This window comes from Hemiscyllium ocellatum, chromosome 22 (assembly GCF_020745735.1).
Source record: "Hemiscyllium ocellatum isolate sHemOce1 chromosome 22, sHemOce1.pat.X.cur, whole genome shotgun sequence".
NCBI classification, from domain to species: domain Eukaryota; kingdom Metazoa; phylum Chordata; class Chondrichthyes; order Orectolobiformes; family Hemiscylliidae; genus Hemiscyllium; species Hemiscyllium ocellatum.
This window is the reverse complement of record NC_083422.1, coordinates 3,252,251-3,277,228: the sequence shown is the minus strand read 5'-3', so window position 1 is coordinate 3,277,228 and position 24,978 is coordinate 3,252,251. Positions and strand designations below refer to the sequence as shown.

Below are 24,978 nucleotides of genomic sequence, written 5' to 3'. Positions count from 1 at the left end.
GGAAACATCAACTTTCATGGTCACTGTCTTTTTGGAATAAACCTGCATTCATTTTAAAGGGAACAGTGCAAGTACATTTTCAGGTCACCTCTGGCTATGATGTGCGTGAATCAGGTACTGCATTTGAATATCTTCAACTTTAATAAATTACATTAAAGTATTGTAGTGAAGTGTTGTTTTGAGCAGGGTATCTCTAAGACCCTGCAGACTCCTCGACCAGTGTACACGATATTAATTTACCTAGGCACCTTGGCATATATCAGGAAAGGACTACACAGGTTGAGTGTGCAGTCAATGAACAGTTCAAACTTTATTTGAAGGCAACAAAGGGTAAGATTTAAATTTTACACTATTGGTAACTGTCCGATTCTTTAGAAACTTGAAATACTTCCCAGATACTCGTCACTTTGTTGATCTGTTGAATTGCTCAGTACCTTCATCTCTTCACAGGTTGACTCTCTCTCTGTGTCTGGTCTCTGGTCGGAGGGCAAGTTGTTCTGATCACTGCAGTATCTCAATGTGCCTCCAGGTAGGTTGGAGCGTGGGAGTACCCCTGAATCCTGCCAGACTGTGTTCTTATACCCTTCTGGTTAGCTTCCAGAACTTTCCGAGGACTTGACCAATCAGAGGTATTGAATTCATTGACTTTATCACCTTGAAATGCTGTTAATGGCTGTCATTGCTTAAAGGCAACCCCTTTGATCTGTCTGCTCTTGGGGAGGATTGATGTCTTGTTTTATCCCAGAATATACAGCTGGTCTTTTGTCTTAGTGAAGCTTCCCCATCTCGTGTTGTTTGTTTGTCAGGAAGGGTTGAATTGCCCTTTCACACTTCCTGATGTGTCCTGGTGCCTCTCTGGTTTCAGTTGTCTGGGCTTGGATCTTGCAAGGACTTGCCCCTATGCAGAATTGTCTATTACATCTATCTTGGCTAAGGCATTCCCAGCATATATTGCTTTTTAGCCAATTTTGATGCCCTGTTTATTTCAGTTGCTGTGTCTGTATTTCTGGCCTCCCTTCTTAATGATTTTTATTTCACTTGAGCAGTCGCTGGCTGCTACCGAGGTAATTCACTATTTAAAACGCCATTACTGACGCCACTTCTAAAGCGTTGTGATTAAAACAGTTTAAGTGACTCAGTAGTGTGTTAAAATAGACAAGTAGGAGGCTAGGAGAACACAGCAAGCCAAACAACATCAGGAGGTGGAGAAGTCAATGTTTTGGGTGTAACTCTTCTTCAAGACTGGAGGTGGGTGTAAGGGGAGCTGCAGATAAAGCGGGTAGTGGGGTCAGGGTGGTGAAGTGGGAATAGGTGAAGACAGGCAGACAGTATGACCTGGTTGGTCAATGGGAGGAATGAATCTGGTTGGTGGCTGGGAAGAGTGGAAGGGAGGAGGATCAAAGCAAAATAAATGGATTAGCCAGGGCTATAACATCAGAGTTGATGTTATGTGAATCTTGAGGCGTTGTCAAACTGATGAATCTCCATTGAACTCAAAAAGCATCTACATCAAGGTATTTCCAGATTAGGTCTAGTTTAACACATGATAATCCTTCTGCCAATTTGCAATTTAATAACTGCAGAGATTTCAAGAATTATTAACTAAATAACAATTAAACAATCAGGGTCCAATTCATGTCGACAGTGATATATCACTGTTAGGAAAGTCTGTTGGGAAGACCTACATGTCAGCACCACATTTTACAGTGGAATAGTTCCATCAGAAACAATGACAACTTTCCAGATGACGAACTACAAGTGTTACTGAGTTGGTGGTTTGCCCACATTGGCCCCCAGTATTTGGATGGGTGACCAGGCAATCCCTGAACAGCTTACATTCTAAAACTGCTGCTGCCTTCCACTGAAACTGTTTATCCTCCAGCATCTTCTTGAGGTGCCAGTGAAGAATCACTCCCCACTGCCACCATGCCACTCGATGCTGTGGCCACTCAGTGAGTACAACAAAAGTTCCCAATGTCCAGCCTTACTGTCTGGCACCAACACAACAGTCACTCTATCTAGCAGTCTGCCAGCACTCCATTTTTACTTTGATCTGATAATGTGAGATGGTGCAGAAAAAGAGAGAATGGCAGAGGAAGTAGGGTCAGGACTTTGTGGAAAGTCTTTAGACTTACTTTCTGTTGTATGTGTGTAAGGGCCGTGTATTAAGAAGCAGTTGAGACACTATGACCTGACAGACTGTACTGACACCAGAGTTTGAGGAGCTCATTCTCACCATCTGTGTCTCCTTGCCTTTGGTCCTGTGTTGCCCCAACAACACCATGGTTCCCTGTATAGTCTTCACAACCAATCACCATCGTTCAGAGATTCGCTATGATTGCTTAGATAAGACTAGATTCAAGTGGGGGCAGTCCGACTCAGCTGGCCAAGGGAAGGCTGTGGTGGTCAGGTCATTGAGGCCAGGTCATGGCAGCACAGTGGCTCAGAGGTTAGCACTGCTGTCTCACAGCACCAGGGACTCGGGTTCGATTCTAGCCTCGGATGACTGTCTGTGTGGAGTTTGCACATTCTCCCTGTATCTGTATGGGTTTCCTCCGGGCGAATTGGACCATGTTAAATTACTTATAATGTTCAGGGATGTGTAGGTTAGATAAGTGCATTAATCAGGGGTAAATGTAGAGTAATAGGGAGGGGAATGGGTCTGGATGGGTTACTCTTCACAGGGTTAATGTGGACTTGTTGGGTCAACTGGCCTGTTTCCACACTTTGGGATTCTATGATTCTATATTTATGATTGAGATAGATAGGTTCGTGGGGATCAAGGGTCACAGGGAGAAAGTGGGAGAATAGGGTTGAGAAACCTATCAGCCACGATTGAATGGTGGAGCAGACTCGATGGGCTGAATGCCCTAATTTCTGCTTCTATGTCTTATGGTGTAAGAGGCATTAGAGGGGAATGAAGTGATCAAGTATATTAAAGGCTGTGTTGTGAAAACCTGGTTGGACAGAACCTGAAAGCATTTAAACAGATGAAAATGAAGGTACATCTGGACTTAGTTATCTGTAGCAATGCTAGCCATGGTTGAGTCTTGTGACTAATGTCGGGGGCCTGTGTGATAATGATGTCAGAGTCACATGATTAAGAAAGGGGCAGTTTTAACCTGACATTGAGAGAATGAACATTCCACTGACTCTGATTTGGAGATGCCGGTGTTGGACTGGGGTGTACAAAGTTAAAAATCATACAACACCAGGTTATAGTCCAACCGGTTTAATTGGAAGCTCTAGCTTTCAGAGCGTCGCTCCTTCATCAGGTGGTTGGGGAGGACACAATTGTAAGACACAGAAGTTATAGCAAACGTTTACAGTGTGATCTAACTGAAATTATACATTGAAAAATACCTTGATTGTTTGTTGAGTTTTTCATCTGTCCAAATACCATGATAGTTTCACTTCTTTCATGTGTAAATCACAAAACATTTTTTTAAAAGTTACATTCTCAGGTTAACTGTAACAATTGGTGTTAGCTAGACAATATGTTGAAGGCATTAGCCCCTTACGTTCTCTGTCTTTGCCATAATGTTTAGACTGATTCTAATCTTAAAAAGTGAGATAACAGAGTGAGATAACGGAGTAGCACTCCAAAAGCTAGTGCTTCCAATTAAACCTATTGGACTATAACCTGGTGTTGTGTGATTTTTAACTTTCCACTAACTCTAACAGTGGGAAAATCAACCGCAATAGACCTCAAGCACACAAGGAAACATCTGTGCTGAATATTTGCCAGATAAAGAGCAGCTCTCTGCAAATAGCTGCCACAAAATAGAGTGCTCTCCATTCATTGCCTAATAACTGTGTCCATCTAACCAGGTGGGAGCAATGAAAGAAAGTCGGTGTGGAATAAAAGGGATGCATGCCCCTTCCATGTCAATTCTGATTTAATCCCTTCCCGCTCTCCCTACCTCTCCCTCGCCTTTGATGGTTTCAATTGTCCTTAACAGGATTTGCACATGAATTACTAATTGGAAACAAGGGTGATATATTGGTGGGGGTTGATAGATGAAAAAAATACGATGGGTGATTTGGCGATAGGAAAAAAATATTAAGTTGTGTATAGGAGCACTTAGAGTCATAGACTCATAGAGATGTAGAGCACGGAAACCGACCCTTCGATCCAACTTGTCCATGCTGACCAGACTAACATAATCTAGTCTCATTTTTCAGTACTTGACCCATATCCCTCTAAACCCTTCCTAATCAAGATGAGCATCCGGAGTATATATATAGCCCAAATGGTGAGAAACACCAATAGGTACTGGCTGCCTAGGGGGATAAAAACCAGTAAGAGTTCAGTAACTGACATATGTACTGATTGTACTGGAGCTCCATTTGATGTACACAAGTTGGGGCAGGCTTGCATGAGTCATTTGTATGTTTTACTGGGTTTTCCTTTACAGTGGGTCAAAGGACTGTCTCCAACCTGGAATTTCTGGTTTGGTCATCTTCAGTGGTCCCCAGATCACCTGGCAGCAAATAAGATATCGTACTGCTTGTTCCACTGAGGCCTGATATTTCAAGCACTCTGAGTAAGCAATGACTCTACACCAGAGGTATTACGTTCAATTAAACCTTATATTTTGAAGGATACCATGTCCATTTTTGAAAAATGTATTCATTTTTTGTGGGATGTGAGTTGGCCAGCATTTATTGCCTGTCCCTAGTTGCCCTTGAGGAGATGATGGTGAGCTGCTTTCTTGAACCGCTGCAGTCCACCTGCTGTGGTTTGTCCCATAATGCCATTAGGGAGGGAATTCCAGGATTTTGACCCAGTGACAGTGAAGGAACGGCAATATATTTCCAAGTGAGGATGGTGGGTGGCTTGGGGGAAGAAGTTGAAGGTGGTGGTGCTGCTGCCCTTGTCTTTCCAGATGGAAATGCTTGATGAATTTCTGCAGTGCATCTTGTAGATAGTACACACTGCTGCTACTGAGTGTCAGAAGTGGAGGGAGTGCATGCCTGTGGAAGTAGTGCCAATCAAGTGGGCTTTTTTGTTCTGGATGGTGTCAATCTTCTTGAGAGTTGTTAGGGCTGCACTCATCCAGGCAAGTGGGGAGTTTTCCTCACTCTCCTGACTTGAGCCTTGTCGATGGTAAACCGGCTTTGGGGAGTCAGGAGGTGAGTTATTTGCTGCCAAATTCCTAGCCCCTGATGTGCTCTTCATTTACTGTGTTTATGTGGCAAGTCCAGTTAAGTTCCTGGTCAACGATAACCCCCAGAATGTTAATACTGGGGGAATTCAGTGATGGTAACACTACTGAATGTCAAGAGGTGGTGATTAGATTGTCTCTTATTGGTGATGGTCTTAGCCTGGCATTTGTGTGGCACAAATGTTACTTACCACTTGTCAGCCCAAGCCTGGATATTGTCCAAATCTTGCTATATTTTAACATGGACTGCTTCAGTATCTGAGGAGTCGAAAATGGTGCTGAACATTGTGCAGACATCTCCATGTCTGACCTTATGATGGAGGGAAGGTCATTGATGAAGGAGCTGAAGATGTTGGGCCTAGGACACTACCCTGAGGGACTCCTGCAGTGATGTCATGGAGTTGAGATGACTGACCTTCAACAACCATAGCCAGCTTCCTTTTGTCAGGTATGACTCCAACCAGTGGAGAGATTGCCTCTAATACCCATTGATTCCAGTTTTGCTTGGGCTCCTTGATGCCACACTCCATCAAATGCAACCTTGATATCAAGGGCTGTCACTCTCACCTCACCTCTGGAATCCAGCTGTTTTGTCTATGTTTGAACCAAGGCTGTAATGAGGCCAGGAGCTGAGAGGTCCTGGTGTAACCCAAACTGGGCGTCACTGAGCAGGTTATTGCTGAACAGGTGCTGCTCGATAGCACTGTTGATGACACCTTCCATCACTTTACTAATGATTGAGAGTAGACTGATGCAATGGTAATTGGCTGAATTGGATTGTCCTGCTTTTTATGTGCAGGACATACCTGGGGAATTTTCCACATTGTTGAGTAGATAGCAGTGTTGTAACTGTACTGGAACAGCTTGGTTAGGAGAGCGGCAAATTCTGGAGCACATTTCTTCAGTCCTATTGCCTGAATGTTTCCAGAGCCAGGAACCTTTGTAGTATCCAGTGCCTCCAACCATTTCTTGATATCATGTGGAGTGAATAGAATTGGCTGAAGACTGGTATATGTGATGCTGGGAACCACTGGAGAAGGCCGAGATGGATTATCCACCCACCACTTCTGGCTGAAGATTACTCTGAACACTTCAGCTTTATATTTTGCACGGAGTGTGCTGGGGTCATCCATCATTGAGGATGAGAATATTTACAGAGCCTCCTCCTCCAGTGAGTTGTTTGATCATCCACCACCAGTCAGACTGGATGTGACAGGACTGCAGAGCTTAGATCTGATCCATTGTTGTGGTATCGCTTAGTTCTGTCTATCACTTGCTGCTCATGCTGTTTGGTGTGCAGGTAGTCCTGCTTGGTGGCTTCACCAGGTTGACACCTCATCCTCAGGTATGTTGATGCTGTGCCCGCCATGCCCTCCTGCACTCTCCATTGAACCAGGCCTGAACCCCTGGCTTGATGGTAATGGCTGAATGGAGGATATGCCAGGCCATTAGGTGGCAGATTGTATAGGAATACAGTTCTGCTGCCGTTGGTGGCCCACAGCATCTTATGGATGCCCGGTCTTTTAGGCAACTCACCCTCGACTGTATACCACTGTGCTGCCCCCTCTGCTGGGTCTGTCCTGCCGATGGGACAGGACATATCCAGGAATGGTGATGATGGTGCCTGGGACATTGTCTGTAAGGTATGATTCTCTGAGTATGGCCATGTCAGGCTGTTGTTGACTAGTCTGTGAGACAGCTCTTGCAATTTTGGCACTAGCCCCCAGATGTTAGTAAGGAGGACTCTGCAGAGTCCACAGGGCATTATCTGCCATTGTCTTTTCTGGTGTTGAGGTCGATACCAGGTGATCTGTCCAGTTTCATTTCTTTCAAACTTTGTTGTGATTCATACAATTGAACAGCTTGTTAGGCCATTTCAGAGGGCAATGGAGAGTCAACCACATTACTCGGGTCTGGAGTCACATGCAGGCCAGACCAGGTGAAGATGGCAGATTTCCTTCCCTGTAGACGTTAGTGAACTAGATGCATTTTCCAAAAAATGACAATGATTTCATGGGCATCAGTAGATTCTTAATTCCAGATTTTTGAAAAACTTGATTGAAGTTCCACATCTACCAAGGCGGGATTTGAACCTGAGTCCCCAGAACATTAATTGAGTTTCTGGATTAATAGGGGGGAATGTAAAAGAGGTGGAGGAGTGGCATTGTTAATCAGGGATAGTATCACAGCTGCAGAAAAGGAGATCATCTGTCTACAGAGACAGTATGGTTGGAAGTCAGAAACAGGAAAGGAGCAGTCACTTTAATGGGAGTTTTCTACAGGCCCCCCAATAACAACAGATACACAGAGGAGCAGATTGGGAGGCTGATTTTGAAAATGTATAAAAGTAACAGGGTTGTTGCCATGGTGACATTAACTTCGCTAATATTGATTTGAACCTGTCTAGTTCAAATAGTTTGGATGGAGCACTTTGTCAGATGTGTCCAGGAAGGGTTCCTGATGCAATATGTAGATAGGCCAACATTAGAGGAGGCCATATTGGATTTGGTGCTTGGCAACAAACTATGCCAGGTATCAGATCTCTCGGTAGGAGAACATTTTGGTGATTGTGATCGCAACTCCAAACCTTTACTATATTCATGGAGAAGGATAGGAGCAGATGGTATGGCAAAGCATTTAATTGGAGGAGAGGGAATTACAATACTATGAGGCAGGAACTGGGGTGCCTAGATTGGGAACAGATGTTCTCAGGGAAATGCAGAACAGAAATGTGGAGATTGTTTAGGAAGCACCTGCTGAAGGTACTGGACAGTTTGTCCCACTGAGGCAAGGAAGGGGTGGTAGGTTGAAAGAACATTGGGTGACAAGGGATGTGGAACATCTAGTCAAGAGGAAGAAGGAAGCTGACTTAAGGTTGAGAAGACAAGGAAGGCAGAGGATTACAAGGTAGCCAGGAAGGAACTGAAGAATGGACATAGGAGAGCTTGAAGGGGACATGAAAAGGCTTTAGCGGGTAGGATTAAGGAAAACCTTAAGGCGTTCTATACTAATATGAGGAACAAGAGGATGGCAAGAGTGAGGGCAGGGCCAATCGGGGGATTGGAGGGAACTCGCACCTGGAATCAGAGGAAGTAGCGGAGGTTCTTAATGAATACTTTACTTTAGTATTCACTACTGAGAGGGACCTTGATGTTCTGAGGACAGCATGAAACAGACTGATACACTAGAACAGGTTAATGTTAGAAAGGAGGATGTACTGAAAATATTGTACAACATAAGGGTAGATAAATCCCCTGGGCCAGATGTGCTATATCTAAGTTTACCAGAGGAAGTGAGGGAAGAGATTGCTATACTTTTGATGATGATCTTTGTATCCTTACTGTCCACTGGAGTAGTAGTACCAGATGATTGGAGGGTGACAAATATTATTCCCTTGTTCAAGAAAGGGAATAAGGACAATCCAGTCGGCCTTACATCTGTGGTGGGCAAAGTATTGGAGGGGATTCTGAGATACAGGATTTATGATTACTTGGAAAACCATACTTTGATTAGAGATAGTCAGCATGGCTTTGTAAGGGGCAAGTCATGTCTCACAAAGCTTATTGAATTTTTTGTGGATGTGACAAAACACATTGATGAAAGTAGAGGAGTAGATGTGATGTACATGGATTTTAGCAAGGCATTTGATAAGGTTTCCCATGGTAGGCTCATTCAGAAAGTAAGGAGCATGGGATAGAGGGAAACCTGACTGTCTGGATGCAGAATTGGCTGGCCTATAGAAGACAGAGCATGGTGATAGATGAAAAGTATTCAGTCTGGAGCTCGGTGACCAGTGGTGTTCTGCAGGAATCAATTAGAGTCATGGAGTCATAGAGATGTTCAGCATGGAAACAGACCCTTCGGTTCAACCCATCCATGCCGACCAGATATCCCAACCCAATCTAGTCCCACTTGGCCCATATCCTTCCAAACCTTTCCTATTCATATACCCATTCAGATGCCTTTTAAATGTTGCAATTGTACCAACCTCCACCACTTCCTCTGGCAGCTCATTCCATACACGTACCACCCTCTGCATGAAAATATTGCCCCTTAGGTCCCTCTAGTTCTGGACTCCCCGACCCCAGGGAAAAGACTTTGTCTATTTATCCTATCCATGCCTCTCATAATTTTGTAAGGTCACCTCTCAGCCTCTGACCTCCAAGGAAATCTGCCCCATCCTGTTCAGCCTCTCCCTATAGCTCAAATCCTCCAACCCTGGCAACCTCCTTGTAAATCTTTTCTGAACCCTTTCAAGTTTCACAACATCTTTCCGATAGGAAGGAGACCAGAATTGCACGCAATATTCCAACAGTGGCCTAACCAATGTCCTGTACAGCCGCAACATGACCTCCCAGCTCCTGTACTCAATACTCTGACCAATAGAAGAAAGCATACCAAACACTGCCTTCACTATCCTATCTACCTCCGACTCCATTTTCAAGGAGCTATGAACCTGCATTCCAAGGTTTCTTCGTTCAGCAACACTCCCTAGGATCTTATCATTAAATGTATAACGCCTGCTAAGATTTGCTTTCCCAAAATGCAGCACCTCGCATTTATCTGAATTGAACTCCACCTGCCACTTCTCGGCCCATCGGCCCATCTGATCAAGATCCTGTTATAATCTGAGGTAACCCTCTTCGCCATTCACTACACCTCCAATGTTGGTGTCATATGCAAACTTACTAAATGTACCTCTTATGCTAGCATCCAAATCATTTATGTAAATGACAAAAAGTAGAGCACCCAGCACCAATCCTTGTGGCACTCCACTGGTCACAGGCCTCCAGTCTGAAAATCAACCCTCCACCACCACCCTCTGTCTTCTACCTTTGAGCCAGTACTGTATCCAAATGGCTAGTTCTCCCTGTATTCCATGAGATCTAACATTGCTAATCAGTCTCCCATGGGGAACCTTGTTGAACGCCTTACTGAAGTCCATATAGATCACATCTACTGCTCTGCTCTCATCAATCTTCTTTGTTACTTCTTCAAAAAACTCAATCAAGTTTGAGACATGATTTCCCCCGCACAAAGCCATGTTGACTATCCCGAATCAGTCCTCGCCTTTCCAAATACATGTGCGTCTTGTCCCTCAGGATTCCCTCCAACAACTTCCCCACCACCGAGGTCAGGCTCACTGGTCTATAGTTCCCTGGCTTGTCTTTACCGCCCTTCTTAAACAGTGGCACCACATTTGCCAACCTCCAGTCTTCCGGCACCTCACCTGTGACTATCGATGATACAAGTATCTCAGCAAGAGTCCCAGCAATCACTTCTCTAGCTTCCCACAGAGTTCTCGGATACATCTGTTCAGGTCCTGGGGATTTATCTACTTTTAACCGTTTCAAGACATTCAGCACTTCCTCCTCTGTAATCTGGACATTTTGCAAGATGTCACCATTTATTTCCCTCCAGTCTATGTCTTCCATACCCTTTTCCACAGTAAATATTGATGCAAAATATTAATTTAGATTAGATTACTTACAGTGTGGAAACAGGCCCTCCGGCCCAACAAGTCCACACCGACCCGCCGAAGCGCAACCCACCCATACCCCTACATTTACCCCTTACCTAACACTACAGGCAATTTAGCATGGCCAATTCACCTGACCCGCACATCTTTGTGACTGTGGGAGGAGACCGGAGCACCCGGAGGAAACCCACGCAGACACGGGGAGAACGTGCAAACTCCACACAGTCAGTTGCCTGAGTCGGGAATTGAACCCAGGTCTCAGGCGCTGTGAGGCAGCAGTGCTAACCACTGTGCCACCATGCCACCCACGAGTATCTCCCCCATTTTCTGTGGCTCCACACAAAGTCCGCCTTGCTGATCTTTGAGGGGCTCTATTCTCTCCCTAGTTACAATTTTGACCTTAATATATTTGTAAAAACCCTTTGAATTCTCCTTAATTCTATTTGCCAATGCTATCTCATGTCCCCGTTTTGCCCTCCTGATTTCCCTCTTAAGTATACTCCTCCTTTCTTTATACTCTTCTAAGGATTCACTCGATCTATCCTGTCTATACCTTACATCTGCTTCTTCTTTTTCTTAACCAAACCCTCAATTACTTTATTCATCGAGAATTCCCTATACCTACCAACCTTTCCTTTCACCCTGCCAGGAGTATACTTTCTTTGGATTCTTATTATCTCATTCTGAAGGCTTCCCATTTTCCAGCCATCCCTTTACCTGCGAACATCTGCCTCCAATCAGCTTTTGAAAGTTCTTGCCTAATACCGTCAAAATTGGCCTTTCTCCAATTTAGAACTTCAACTTTTAGATCTGATCTATCCTTTTCCATCACTATTTTAAATCTAATAGAATTATGGTCGCTGGCCCCAAAGTGCTCCCCCACTGTCACCTCAGTCACCTGCCCTGCCTTATTTTCCAAGAGTAGATCAAGTTTTGCACCTTCTCTAGTAGGTACATCCACATACTGAATCAAAAAATTGTCTTGTACACACTTAATAAATTCCTCTCCATCTTAGCCCTTAATGCTATGGCAGTCCAGTCGATGTTTGGAAAGTTAAAATCCCCTACCATAACTACCCTATTATTCTTACAGATAGCTGAGATCTCCTTACAAGTTTGTTTCTCAATTTCCCTCTGACAATTGGGGAGTCTATAATACAATCCCAATAAAGTGATCATCCCTTTCTTATTTCTCAGTTCCACCCAAATAAATTCCCTATTTCAGGGAATATCCTCCCTCAGCACAGCTGTAATGCTATCCCTTATCAAAAATGCCACTCCCCCTCCTCTCTTGCCTCCCTTTCTATCCTTCCTGTAGCATTTGTATCCTGGAACATTAAGCTGCCAGTCCTGCCCATCTTTGAGCCATGTTTCCGTAATTGCTATGATATCCCAGTCCCATGTTCCTAACCATGCCCTAAGTTCATCTGCCTTCCCTGTTAGGCCCCTTGCATTAAAATAAATGCAGTTTAATTTATTAGTCCTTCCTTGTCCCTGCCTGCCCTGACTGTTTGACTCACTTCTGTTCTCAGCTGTTCCCGTCTCAGATCGATCTCTTTCCTTGCTCTCTCCCTGGGTTCCCAACCCCCCCCACCACCTTACTAGTTTAAATCCTTCCAAGCAGTTCTAGCAAATCTCCCTGCCAGTATATTAGATTAGATTAGACTTACAGTGTGGAAACAGGCCCTTCGGCCCAACAAGTCCACACCGACCCGCCGAAGCGAAACCCACCCATACCCCTACATTACCCCTTACCTAACACTATGGGCAATTTAGCATGGCCAATTCACCTGACCCGCACATCTTTGGACTGTGGGAGGAAACCGGAGCACCCGGAGGAAACCCACGCAGACACGGGGAGAACGTGCAAACTCCACACAGTCAGTCGCCTGAGTCGGGAATTGAACCCGGGTCTTCAGGCGCTGTGAGGCAGCAGTGCTAACCACTGTGCCACTGTGCCACCGTCCCCTTCCAATTTAGATGCAATCCATCCTTCTTGTATAGGTCACTTCTACCCCAAAAGAGATTCCAATGATCCAAAAATGTGAATCCTTCTCCCATACACCAGCTCCTCAGTCATACATTCATCTGCTCTATCCTCCTATTCCTGCCCTCACTAGCTCATGGCACTGGGAGTAATCCAGATACTACTACCCTTGAGGACCTCCTTTTTAAATTTCTGCCTAACTCTCTGTAATCTCCCTTCAGAGTCTCAACTTTTTCCCTTCCAATGTTGTTGGTTCCAATGTGAACAATGACCTCCTGTTGGCCCCTCTCCCCCGTGAGAACATTCTGCACCCTCTCTGAGACATCCTTGATCCTGGCACCAGGGCAACAACACACCATTCTGCTTTTTCTCTGCTGGCCACAGAAACATCTGTCTGTACCTCTGACTACAGAATCCCCTAACACAATTGATCTCTTGGAAGCCAACGTATCCCTCATTGCATTAGAGCCAGTCTCAATACCAGAAACTTGGCTGTTCGTGCTACGTTCCCCTGAGAATCCATCACCCCCTATATTTTCCAAAATAGCATACCTGTTTGAAATGGGTATATCCACAAAAGACTCCTGCCTTAGGTGCTGATCTCTCTCACCCTTCCTGGAGTTATCCCATCTATGTGTCTATATCTGAGACTTTCCCCCCTTCCTATAACTGCCATCCATCACATACTGCTGCTGTTGCAAATTCCTCATCGCTTCTATCTGTCTCTCCAACCGATCCACTCGATCTGATAAGATTCGCATCCAACAGCATTTACGGCAGATATAATCCGCAGTCACCCTTAAACTCTCTTTAAACTCCCACATCTGAGTAGAAGTACATATCACTGCAAAGGCCATTTTTGCTCCTTCACAATCTACAGACCCAGAAAATAGCACCGTCTTATTCCTCTACAAACACTGCCCCAGGTTAAATTAATAGCATTGGCTTATATTTTAAGTTTAATCAAGAGACTTATCTCCAAAAACATATAATCAAGAAAGAATCCACTATACTCACTACTGCAACCTTTCTCTTGGACAGACTTAAAACAACAATTAACTTATCTATGTTAACTTGCTATGAAATTCGCCCAACAGTTCCTCCAAGATTAGTTGTGAATTTCACTGTTTGTTAATTTTCCCAGATGCACTCCGATGTCCAGCGATACACGAATTCAAACAGCAAAGGCAGTAACTGTGCAGGTTTTCTCTCTCTCTCGCTCTCTGTCTCTCTCTCTCCCCTGCACTGTCCTCACCATGTGCTTCCTTTGTCTGCTCTTCTCCCTTTTAAACTGTTGTTGTTTTGACTTTTTTTTTCCAAAGTTCCAAAACAATGCAACAGCATATAAAACAGTAATTGCAGCTCCTGGAATTCGAGGAAATCACCTCCAGCACTTAAAATACCTCAAAAAAAGGAGCAGCTCTTATTGCCAGAAATTTTTCCCGTCCTCTACCTTGGATTACCCAGAATGTTATCAGGCAAAGATAGAGTGGATAGCCAGGGACTTTCTCCCATGGTGGAAATGTCTATCACGACGGGGCATAATTTTAAGGTAATTGGAGGAAGGTGTTGGGAGATGCCAGAGGCAGGTTCTTTACTCAGAGTGGTGGGTGTGTGGAATGCACTGCCACCAGTGGTAGTAGAGTCAGATATATCAGAGACATTTAAGCCACCCTTGGATAGGCACATGGAAGTTAGTACAATGGAGGATATGTAGGTTAGTCTGATCTTAGACAAGGATAGAAGGCTGGCATAATATTGAGGGCCGTACTGTTGTTTGTTCTACTTAATAGTCTAGTGATAATAACACTAGGCCATTACCTTCCTTGAACAAAGCTTTGCAATCATGAAAAGATACATGGCAGGAACTTTATCACCTCTTCTAGACCTGCTGCCAATGGAATAGCTTTGAAGAGTAGCTGCTGTGGCTATATGGTGAAATATTATAGCCAACAGTGCACAGCTAGCTCCCATTAACATCAATTAGGTTAATAAGACAATAAGACAGAGAAGGAAAAGTAGGCTATGCAGCCCATCAAGTCTGGTCCACCGTTCAATAAGATCATTGCATGTTCCAGATACCCCCTCACCATCCTTGGATATGTCCTGTCTCACCAACAGGACAGACCCAACAGAGGTGGTGGCACAGTGGGATACAGTCAGAAGGGTGATGCTCCGGGAGTCCTCATACAGGCTCCAGACCCCATACAGTCACATGGTTTTAGGTTAAACAATGGCAAGGAAACCTCCTGCTGATTTTCACGTACTGCCCTGCCTCAGCTGATGAATCAATACTCCTCCATGTTGAACAACACATAGAGGAAGCACTGAGGCTGGCAAGGGCACAAAATGTACTCTGAGTGGGGAATGTCAATGTCCATCACCAAGAGTGGCTCAGCAGCAGTACCACTGATCAAGCTGGTTGGATCCTAAAGGACACAGCTGCTAGACTTGGTCTGTTGCAGGTGGTGAGGGAACCAACAAGAGGGAATAACATACTTGACCTCATCCTTACCAATCTGCCAACTGCAGATGCATCTGTCCATGACTGTATCAGTAAAAGCCACGACCGCACTGTCCTTGTGGACATGAGATCCTGCCTTCACATTGAGAATATCCTCCATCATGTTGTGTGGCACTATCATGGTGCTAAGTGGGACAGATTTCAGACAGAACTAGCAACTCAAAACAGGTCATCCATGAGGCTCTGTGGACAATCAACAGCAGCAGAAATACACTCCAACACAATCTGCCTCATGACCCAACATATCCCCCATTCAACCATTACCATCAATCCATGGGATTAATCCTGGCTCAATGGAGTGTGCAGAAGGGCATGCCAAGAGCAGCACTAGGCATACCTGAAAATGAGGTGTCAACCTGGTGAAGCCACGAAACAAGACTACTTGCGTGCCAAACACCATGGGCAGCAAGTGATAGACAGAGCTAAGTGACCTCACAACCAATGGATCAGCTCTAAGCTCTGCAGTCTGGCCACATCCAGTTGTGAATGGTCGTGGATGATTAAACAACTCACTGAAGGCTGAGGGTCCACAAATATCCCCATCCTCCAAAGGTGGAGGAGGCCAGCACACTCAGTGCAGAATATAAGGCTGAAGCTTTCACAGCAATCTTCAGCCAGAAGTGGTGAGTGGATGATTGTCCTCAGCCTTTTCCAGTGGTCCCCAGCATCACAGATACTAGTCTTCAGCCAATTCAATTCACTCCACATGATATCAAGAAATGGTTAGAGGCACTGGATACTTCAAAGGCTACTGGCCCTGAAAACATTCCGATAATAGGACTGAAGACTTGTGCTCCAGAACTTGCCGTTCCCCTAGCCAAGCTGTTTCCAGTTACAACATTGCCATCTACCCAACAATGTGGAAAATTGCCCATGTATGTCCTGTGCATAAAAAACAGGACAAATCCAACCTGGCCAATTACCGCCACATCAGTCTACTCTCAATCATCAGTAAAGTGATGGATGGTGCCATCAACTGTGTTATCAAGCAGCACCTGCTCAGTGGTGCCCAGTTTGGGTTCCATCAGGGCCCCTCAGCCCCTGACCTCATTACAGCCTTAGTTCAAATATGGACAAAAGAGCTGGATGGCATCGGGGAGGCGACAGTGACAGCCCTTAACATCAAGGTTGCATTCGGCTGATTGTAGCATCATGGAGCCCGAGCAAAACTGGAATCAATCAGTATTGGGGGGATACTCTCCAGTGGTTAGAGTCATACTTCATACAAAGGAATATGGTCGTGGTTGTTGGATGTTTGTTATCTCAGCTCCAGGGCATCTCTGCAGGAATTCCTCAGGGTAATGTCCTAGGCTCAACCATCTTCTGCTGCTTCATCAATGACCTTCCTTCCATCATAAGGTCAGAAGTGGAGAAGTTCACCAATGATTGCAAAATATCCAGCCCCATTTGCGACTCCTCAGACACAGAAGCAGTCCTTGTCCAAATGAAACAAAACCTGGACAATATCCAAGCTTGGGCTGACAAATGGCAAGTAACATTCATGCCATACAAATACCACGCTATAACCATCGAGATAATCTCACCACCATCTCTTGACATTCGATGGTGTTACCATCACTGAATCCCTTACTATCAACATCCTGGGAGTTGTTGATCAGAAACTCAACTGGACTCACTACATAAATGCAGTGACTACAGGAGCAGGTCAGGGGCTGGGAATACTGCAGTGAGTAACTCACCTGAGTCCTCACAGTTATCTACAAGACACAAGTCAGGAGTGTGATGGAATACTCCCCACTTGCCTGGCTGACTGCAAGCCCAAAAATACTCAAGAAGCTTGACACAATCCAGGACAAAACAGCCCCTTAATTGGAACCACATTAACAAATATGCAGTCCCTCAACAACTGACAAGTAGCAGCAGTGTGTACCATCTACAAGATGCACTGCAGAAATTCACCAAAGATCCTCAGATAGCATCTTCCAAACCCACAACCACTTTGATCTAGAAGGACAAGGACAGAGATGCATGGTAGCACCACCACTTTCGAATTCTCCTCCAAGGCACTCACCATTCTGATGTGGAAATATATTATTGCCGTTCTTATTGTCGCTGGGTCAAAATCCTTCCCTAATGACATCTTGGTTAACATTCAGCAGGTGAACTGCATCATTTCAAGAAGTTAGCTCACCACCACCTTCTCAACGCCAACTAGGAATTAGTAATAAATGCTGACCAGCCAGTGATGCCCACATCCCACAAAAATAAATAAATTTTTAAAAATCTGATAATTAATTCCGCTTTCCTGCCTTTTCCCCATAACCTTTAATTCCCTTAATGATTAAAAATGTCCATCTCAGCCTTGAACATACTTAACAACCCAGCCACAACTGCCTTCTGTGGTAAAGATTTCCATTGATTCACTCCTGTCTGAGAGAAGAGGAATTTTGTTCATGGCAATAGGGGAAGAGGTGCAAAGATTTTGAAACACTCCAGTGCTGTGGTGATGTGCACCAGTCTGTTTACAGAACTGACATCTCCCAGGATAGCCTCAGAAAGCCTCAAATGACATGACACAAACAGATACCTGTCACTGAGTTGAGCTACCTGGGAGGCAAAGGTCCATGTATTACTAGGGTCAGGTAGTGCCAGATGCCTCACAATCTGAGTGAGGCAGGCCATCCCAGACTACTCTACAGTCACCAGGTCTTGTTTTAGGCAAAAGGGCATGATTCTGAAAGGCTTAATGTTGCAGACTGCACAAAACCTCACCCAGTCTGATGACATCATACAGTCATTAGATTAGATTAGATTACTTACAGTGTGGAAACAGGCCCTTCGGCCCAACAAGTCCACACTGACCCGCCGAAGCGCAACCCAACCATTCCCCTACATTTACCCCTTTACCTAACACTATGGGCAATTTAGCATGGCCAATTCACCTGACCCGCACATCTTTGGACTGTGGGAGGAAACCGGAGCACCCGGAGGAAACCCACGCAAACACGGGGAGAACGTGCAAACTCCACACAGTCAGTTGCCTGAGTCGGGAATTGAACCCGGGTCTCTGGCGCTGTGAGGCAGCAGTGCTAACCACTGTGCCACCGAGTCGCCCACCATGGGTGGGCAAAGGCGTGTTTCATTCGAGATCGTCACACGCACTGTCCTTGTCCCCTGGATCCTCTGGGACATTATGAGTGGAATCTTAAAAGAGGCTTGAATAATGTGGTAGACGTCAATGATATCACAAAACAAACACCTGTGGATACTGGAAATCTGAATGAAAACCAGAAATTGCTGGAGAAACTCAGCAGATGTAGCAGTAACTATGGAGAGAAAGCATAATTAAAATTTTAGATCCAGAACTGACATTGACAATTACCCAAATGACAGACATTACTTGCTCCTCCAAGCTTCCATTTTGGATACTGGGTGACAATGTCTCAGGGCACATTCCAGAACACCAATCACATGTACCCCATGGACACTGACATCAGATACCTACCGCCTCTCAGCACCTCTCTAATCTATTTCTATATTTTAAAGCTGTTTGGTCAGGGTGCACTGGCAACTAACATTGAAAGCCTATTACGAGGACACTGCACACATAAGGACCAGGCTGTATCTCAGGGCTGCTCTCTTGGTGCTCACTCACACTGAGCCTACCTGCATACTCACAGCGTCCCTTCTCTCCTTTGCTGTGTCTTGACTTTTACTGCAAAGGTGCTTTAGCCAGAGCTGAAAGGCTGATTGCACTGCCATACTGACTTGATGTTTCGGCAGTCCTAGAGCCAGGCTGCTTATCAACCAAACCCCTTATCTGAGCTGTGGTGATCCTCAAGTTAAACTCACCACCAGTCCAGTGTTCATGTGCCCATAGCCACTCTGATGTTTGGTGCATGGTGATTGTATTGGCATGCCAATTGCGGCATTGACGTCCAGTTCTAGAGATCACTGCTGGACTCAAACTTTGGAAGCATACATTGGTGAGAAAATTAGAGGGATCGCTGCACCCAAACATCTCTTGTGCATCACTTGAGCATCCTTGTGGTCCTCTGGTATTTACCTTCACCTTTAGTGGCAGTACACACCTTCATGGCTTTCTCAAGGAGAGTTTACAGGACCATGGTGAGCATCATCAACTGGAATGTTGGGCCTCAGGGGGCATGGGGGAATAGAGGAGATGGAGCTTTATGTGGTAGGTATCCTCATGGATTGGGTGATATCAGTGGAAATGGGCTGTCCAGATAATGCAAAGTAAAAGATTACAGGGAGACACTAGGGTGGAGTCCTAGTGACCAGGACAAGCCCAATGCTGAGGGTATCCACCATGAGCTGCATTCCCTACCATCACTTACCATTTGGAAGCAACGTGCAACTAGGAAATATGCCCAGGGTGGGCACAGTCAGTGACAGTTCAATGGGTAAAAACTCAGGCTCCGTTTCTGATGGACAGCTGAACATTGAAGGGATGGTATACTATGGCTTTATGAAGTGTATTTTTTCTTTTTTTTAATGATTTTAATGGTTAGTAGTCTGTTCCAAGCCAATGAAGTAAACAGCTGTGAGGCCTTGGGTTTTTTCTAAAAGTTGCAACAGTAGAAGCAGCCTGAATGAGTGGGGTCAAGCTCCCACAGAACCAGGAGTTTAGTTTAACCTTCAGTAGTTGCTGGGGTCTTGAAGCTGGTTATTAAAGCTGTTATTCCTCTCTCAATAACAGCTCTTCCTGCTGCCAGAATCACTTTGAGACAATCTGTAGTACAGAATTTGCCTTTGCCAAGGGAGTGTTTATGGGATGTTACTATAATGGAAGAGTTGCTGTTTAGTAGTTAAATAATCTATTATTCTGTTAAGTTTTCCTGTAGAGTTGTTGATCCAATTCTTCTTTCTTTTGTTTGTATCTTAACCACACTGTAAGAATAAAGTGTGAATTGGTTTAGCTTAGTTGACTGAGTTGTTTGTTTACAGAATAGTGCGATGCTAACAGTGTGGGTTCAATTCCGATCACCAGTTTGAGGTTACCATGAAGGATTATCCTTCTTAACCTCATACCTTTCCTGAGGTCAGGTGGCCCTCAGGTTAAATCGCAACCAATCGCTTCTCTCTAATAAGAAAGCAGCCCTGTGGTCCGGTAAGACTATGGTGGCACAAAAGAATAAAGTGTGCTTTACACCAAGCCTGGTAGTCTGACCAATTGAATTGCATCTGGAACACCACATCTTGCAGTTACCTGAAAAATAAGAAAATGTTCGGGCCTAGGTGATCTTCTTAACATATTTTGAGGGGTTTGGTCTGGTCCATAACGGTGAGGACAGCTACAGTTCAATTTGTAACCGTATCATCGAGCATGTGCAATGTCTGCAGTGTGAGAGGGTTTGTGCTTGAAACACTGGTCATGGGTGATCTTCGCCATATCATCGGTCCTTGCTAATTGTACACAGAGGCAGATTCTACTGGAACCGACTTTCGAATTCTGAGCACAATTAGCACAGAGTTTGCGAGACCTGTGAAAGCATTGAGGTATGATCTCCTCTACCCCTGCACTGAGAGTACAATGATAGGGACTGCTTCATGCAGTGAGGATGTCCATGGTTGATGTGGGGATGGGACAGGATGGATTGCAAGTGTATGGAATGATCCCAATATTCTGTTCTGCGTCCCTCATTCAGCTGCTGCAGCATACCCATCAAGTACAACGGCAAAACAAAGAGCTATGAGGACTCCATACATGCCAGCATTGACCCTTCTCTGAGCTAATGAACCTGTTCTGGTCCTTATATTTCTAAAATGTGTCCCTGCACTGGTGTCATGGGGAGGGGAGGGGAGGGGTGGGGGTGGGGGCTGGGGGGCAGGGGAAGTTGCTGGTCACAGTAGCTGCCTTGTGAAGAAACAGAGAGCAAATGGAGGAGCAGCAAATTTGATTGTGAGCCCAGGAGCAGCTGCAAACCCCCGCAGAGGCTGAGGAGTACTCAGCTCAGGGAGAGGTTGTGATAGAGTTAGGGTTAGGGCTAATGCAGGCCTTCAGAATGCGCTGGTCCCATATAAGACCATAAGACAATAAGACATAGGAGTGGAAGTAAGGCCATTCGGCCCATCGAGTCCACTCCGCCATTCAATCATGGCTGATGGGCATTTCAACTCCACTTACCAGCATTCTCCCCGTAGCCCTTATTCCTCGTGACATCAAGAATTTATCAATCTCTGCCTTGAAGACATTTAGCGTCCCGGCCTCCACTGCACTCTGTGGCAATGAATTCCACAGGCCCACTACTCTCTGGCTGAAGAAATGTCTCCACATTTCTGTTCTGAATTGACCCCCTCTAATTCTAAGGCTGTGTCCATGGGTCCTAGTCTCCTCACCTAACGGAAACAATTTCCTAGCGTCCACCCTTTCCAAGCCATGTATTATCTTGTACGTCTCTATTAAGTCTCCCCTTAATCTTCTAAACTCCAATGAATACAATCCCAGGATCCTCAGCCATTCCTCATGTTAGACCAACCATTCCAGGGATCATCCTTGTGAATCTCCGCTGGACACGTTCCAGTGCCAATATGTCCTTCCTGAGGTGTGGGGACCAAAACTGGACACAGTACTCCAAATGGGGCCTAACCAGAGCTTTATAAAGTCTCAGTAGCACATCTCTGCTTTTATATTCCAACCCTCTTGAGATAAATGACAACATTGCATTCGCTTTCTTAATCACGGACTCAACCTGCATGTTTCCCTTTAGAGAATCCTCAACTAGCACTCCCAGATCCCTTTGTACTTTGGCTTTACGAAGTTTCTCACCATTTAGAAAGTAGTCTATGCTTTTATTCTTTTTTCCAAAGTGCAAGACCTCGCATTTGCTCACGTTGAATTCCATCAGCCATTTCCTGGACCACTCTCCCAAACTGTCTAGATCCTTTTCCCCACTTCCTCAGTACTACCTGCCTGTCCACCTAACTTCATATCATTGGCAAACTTCACTAGAATGCCCCCAGTCCCTTCATCCAGATCATTAATATATAATGTGAACAGCTGCGGCCCCAACACTGAACCCTGCGGGACACCGCTTGTCACCGGCTGCCATTCCGAAAAAGAACCTTTTATCCCAACTCTCTGCCTTCTGTTAGACAGCCAATCCTCAATCCATACCAGTAGCCCACCTCGAACACCATGGGCCCTCACCTTGCTCAGCAGCCTCCTGTGTGGCACCTTATCAAAGGCCTTTTGGAAGTCTAGATAGACCACATCCACTGGGTTTCCCTGGTCTAACCTACTTGTCACCTCTTCAACAGGTTTGTCAGACACGACCTTCCCTTACTAAATCCATGTTGATTTGTTCTAATCAGACTCTGCTCTTCCAAGAATTTAGAAACCTCATCCTTAATGATGGATTCTAGAATTTTGCCAACAACTGAAGATAGGCTAATTGGCCAATAATTTTCCATCTGAAAATGTGTTGCTGGTCAAAGCACAGCAGGCCAGGCAGCATCTCAGGAATAGGGAATTCGACATTTCGAGCATAAGCCCTTCGCTCGAAACGTCGAATTCCCTATTCCTGAGATGCTGCCTGGCCTGCTGTGCTTTGACCAGCAACACATTTTCAGCTGTGATCTCCAGCATCTGCAGACCTCATTTTTTACTCAATAATTTTCCATCTTTTGTCTTGATTCTTTCTTGAACAAGGGGGTTACAACAGCGATCTTCCAATCATCCGGGACTTTCCCTGACTCCAGTGACTTTTGAAAGATCTCAACCAATGTCTCCGCTATTTCCTCAGCCACCTCTCTCAGAACTCTAGGGTGTATCCCATCGGGGCCAGGAGATTTATAAATTTTATGACCTTTTAGCTTTTCTAGCACTTTCTCTTTTGTAATGGCGCAACATGTACCGGGAAATAGAGAAGGCATGTCAGAAAGGCAAGGTCACGGTGATCATGGGAGACTTCAATATGCAGGTGGACTGGGTAAATAATGTTGCCAGTGGATCCAAAGAAAGGGAATTCATGGAATGATTCCAGGATGGCTTTTTGGAACAGCTTGTCATGGAACCCACAAGGGAGCAGGCTATTCTGGACCTAGTGCTTTGTAGGCAAGGGCCTTTCACTCAGAAATGCATCAGAAATATAAAGCAGCATTAAAGTTAAAAATATCTCAAAATTGCAGGCTAGAGCTCAGGGAAGTAGAAGTGGGTTGGAATCAATTTTACAAGGATGTTGCCAGTGTTGGAGGATTTGAGCTATAGGGAGAGGTTGAATAGGCTGGGCTGTTTCCCCTGCAGCATTGGAGGCTGAGGGGTGACCTTATAGAGGTTTATAAAATCATGAGGAACATGGATAGGATAAATAGATAAAGTCTCTTCCCTGGGATGGGGAAGTCCAGAACTAGAGGGCATTGGTTTATGGTGAGAGGGGAAAGATATAAAAGAGACCTGAGGGGCAACCTTTTCACGCAGAGGATGGTACGTGTATGGGATGAGCTGCCAGAGGAAGTCAGAGAGTATTAGAGATGTACAGCATGGAAACAGACCCTTCGGTCCAACTTGTCCATGCCGACCAGATATCCCAATCCAATCTAGTCCCACCTACCAGCACCTGGCCCATATCCCTCCAAACCCTTCCTATTCATATACCCATCCACTGGTGAGGGCTAGTATGATTGCAGCATTTAGAAGGCATGTAGATGAGTATATGAATAGGAAGGGTTTGAAGGGACATGAGCTAGGTGCTGGCAGGTGGGACTAGATTGGATTGGGATATCTGGTTGGCGTGGACGAGTTGGGCCGTAGGGTCTGTTTCTGTGCTGTACACCTCTATGTCTCTATGACTCTGTCTGGTAGGGATTGAGATGCATTGTCAAAGCAGGCTCCGTATGGACAGTGACTGATGCCATCTGTACAAGCTCACAGTGGATCATTCCATTCACGCTCCCCCTGCCCCACCCATCGTAGGGTCAGTGCTACAGCCTGGGTGATTGGATTCAGGAATGTAGCTGGCTTCCCCCCAGTGGGGGCAGGGTACCATTGCCTGTTGCACACATGGCACTGTGAGGGCTGGGTCACATTGTTGCAGTATTCATCAACAGGAACGGGATCCATTCCGTTTTTGCCCAGGCAACCTGCAAGCTGGATATCTGATTCCAGGCAGGGTCTGTGCTCAGGAAAGCTATAACACAGTTAATAACCATATCCCAAAAATCCAGGTGAACTCAACAAAGATCAGACAGAGGATCCATGTGACTAGCACCAGAATGGAGAGAAAGGGAATAATAGAGAGAGAATGAAGGGGAGGAATAGTGACAGACAGAAATAAATAGAGATGGTGGAATGGAGTGAGACAGAGAGTGTCTCTTTTAAAATATACCTCCAATTTCAGAGCACAGCACTCAGGGCTTCTGAAAGAGCTTAGCTTGTACAGTCACAAGCAGTTGATGGGATCCTGCTCAGATAGACCGGAGTGTGTCTGGGGCTCCATTTTTGTCCAGTCCCAATCCACTGCAATGTTTCCAGCCGTCCATCATATCCCAACACCATCCCTCTGCTCCCTCCCACATACTCTCAATCCAACACTGAGCTCCCCAGTGCCAAAACACTCCTGATCTTCCTCACTGTCATAGAGACGTACAGCACAGAAATAACCCTTTGGTACAACTCATCCATGCCAACTAGATATCCTAAATTAATCTAGTCCCATTTGCCAGCACTTGGCCCATGTCCCTCTGTACCCTTCCTATTCATATAGCCATCCAGGTGCCTTTTAAATGCTATAATTGTTCCAGCCTCCACTATTCCCTCTGGCAGCTCATTTCATACACGCACATTCTCTGCATGAAAAGATGCCCCTTAGGTTCCTTTTAAATTTATCCCCCCTTACTT

The 24,978-nt window shown here is 45.2% G+C and overlaps 1 long non-coding RNA gene across 1 annotated transcript in view; it reads left to right on the top strand.

The window, feature by feature from the left end:
* Positions 1 to 266: 266 nt before the first annotated feature.
* The window catches only part of LOC132826192 (uncharacterized), a 54,435-nt gene continuing 29,723 nt past the window's right edge, over positions 267 to 24,978 (top strand). The window contains exons 1-2 of the long non-coding RNA XR_009645862.1: positions 267 to 330; positions 451 to 529. This is a non-coding gene — a long non-coding RNA (uncharacterized LOC132826192). The remainder of the gene's footprint in view (positions 331 to 450; positions 530 to 24,978) is intronic.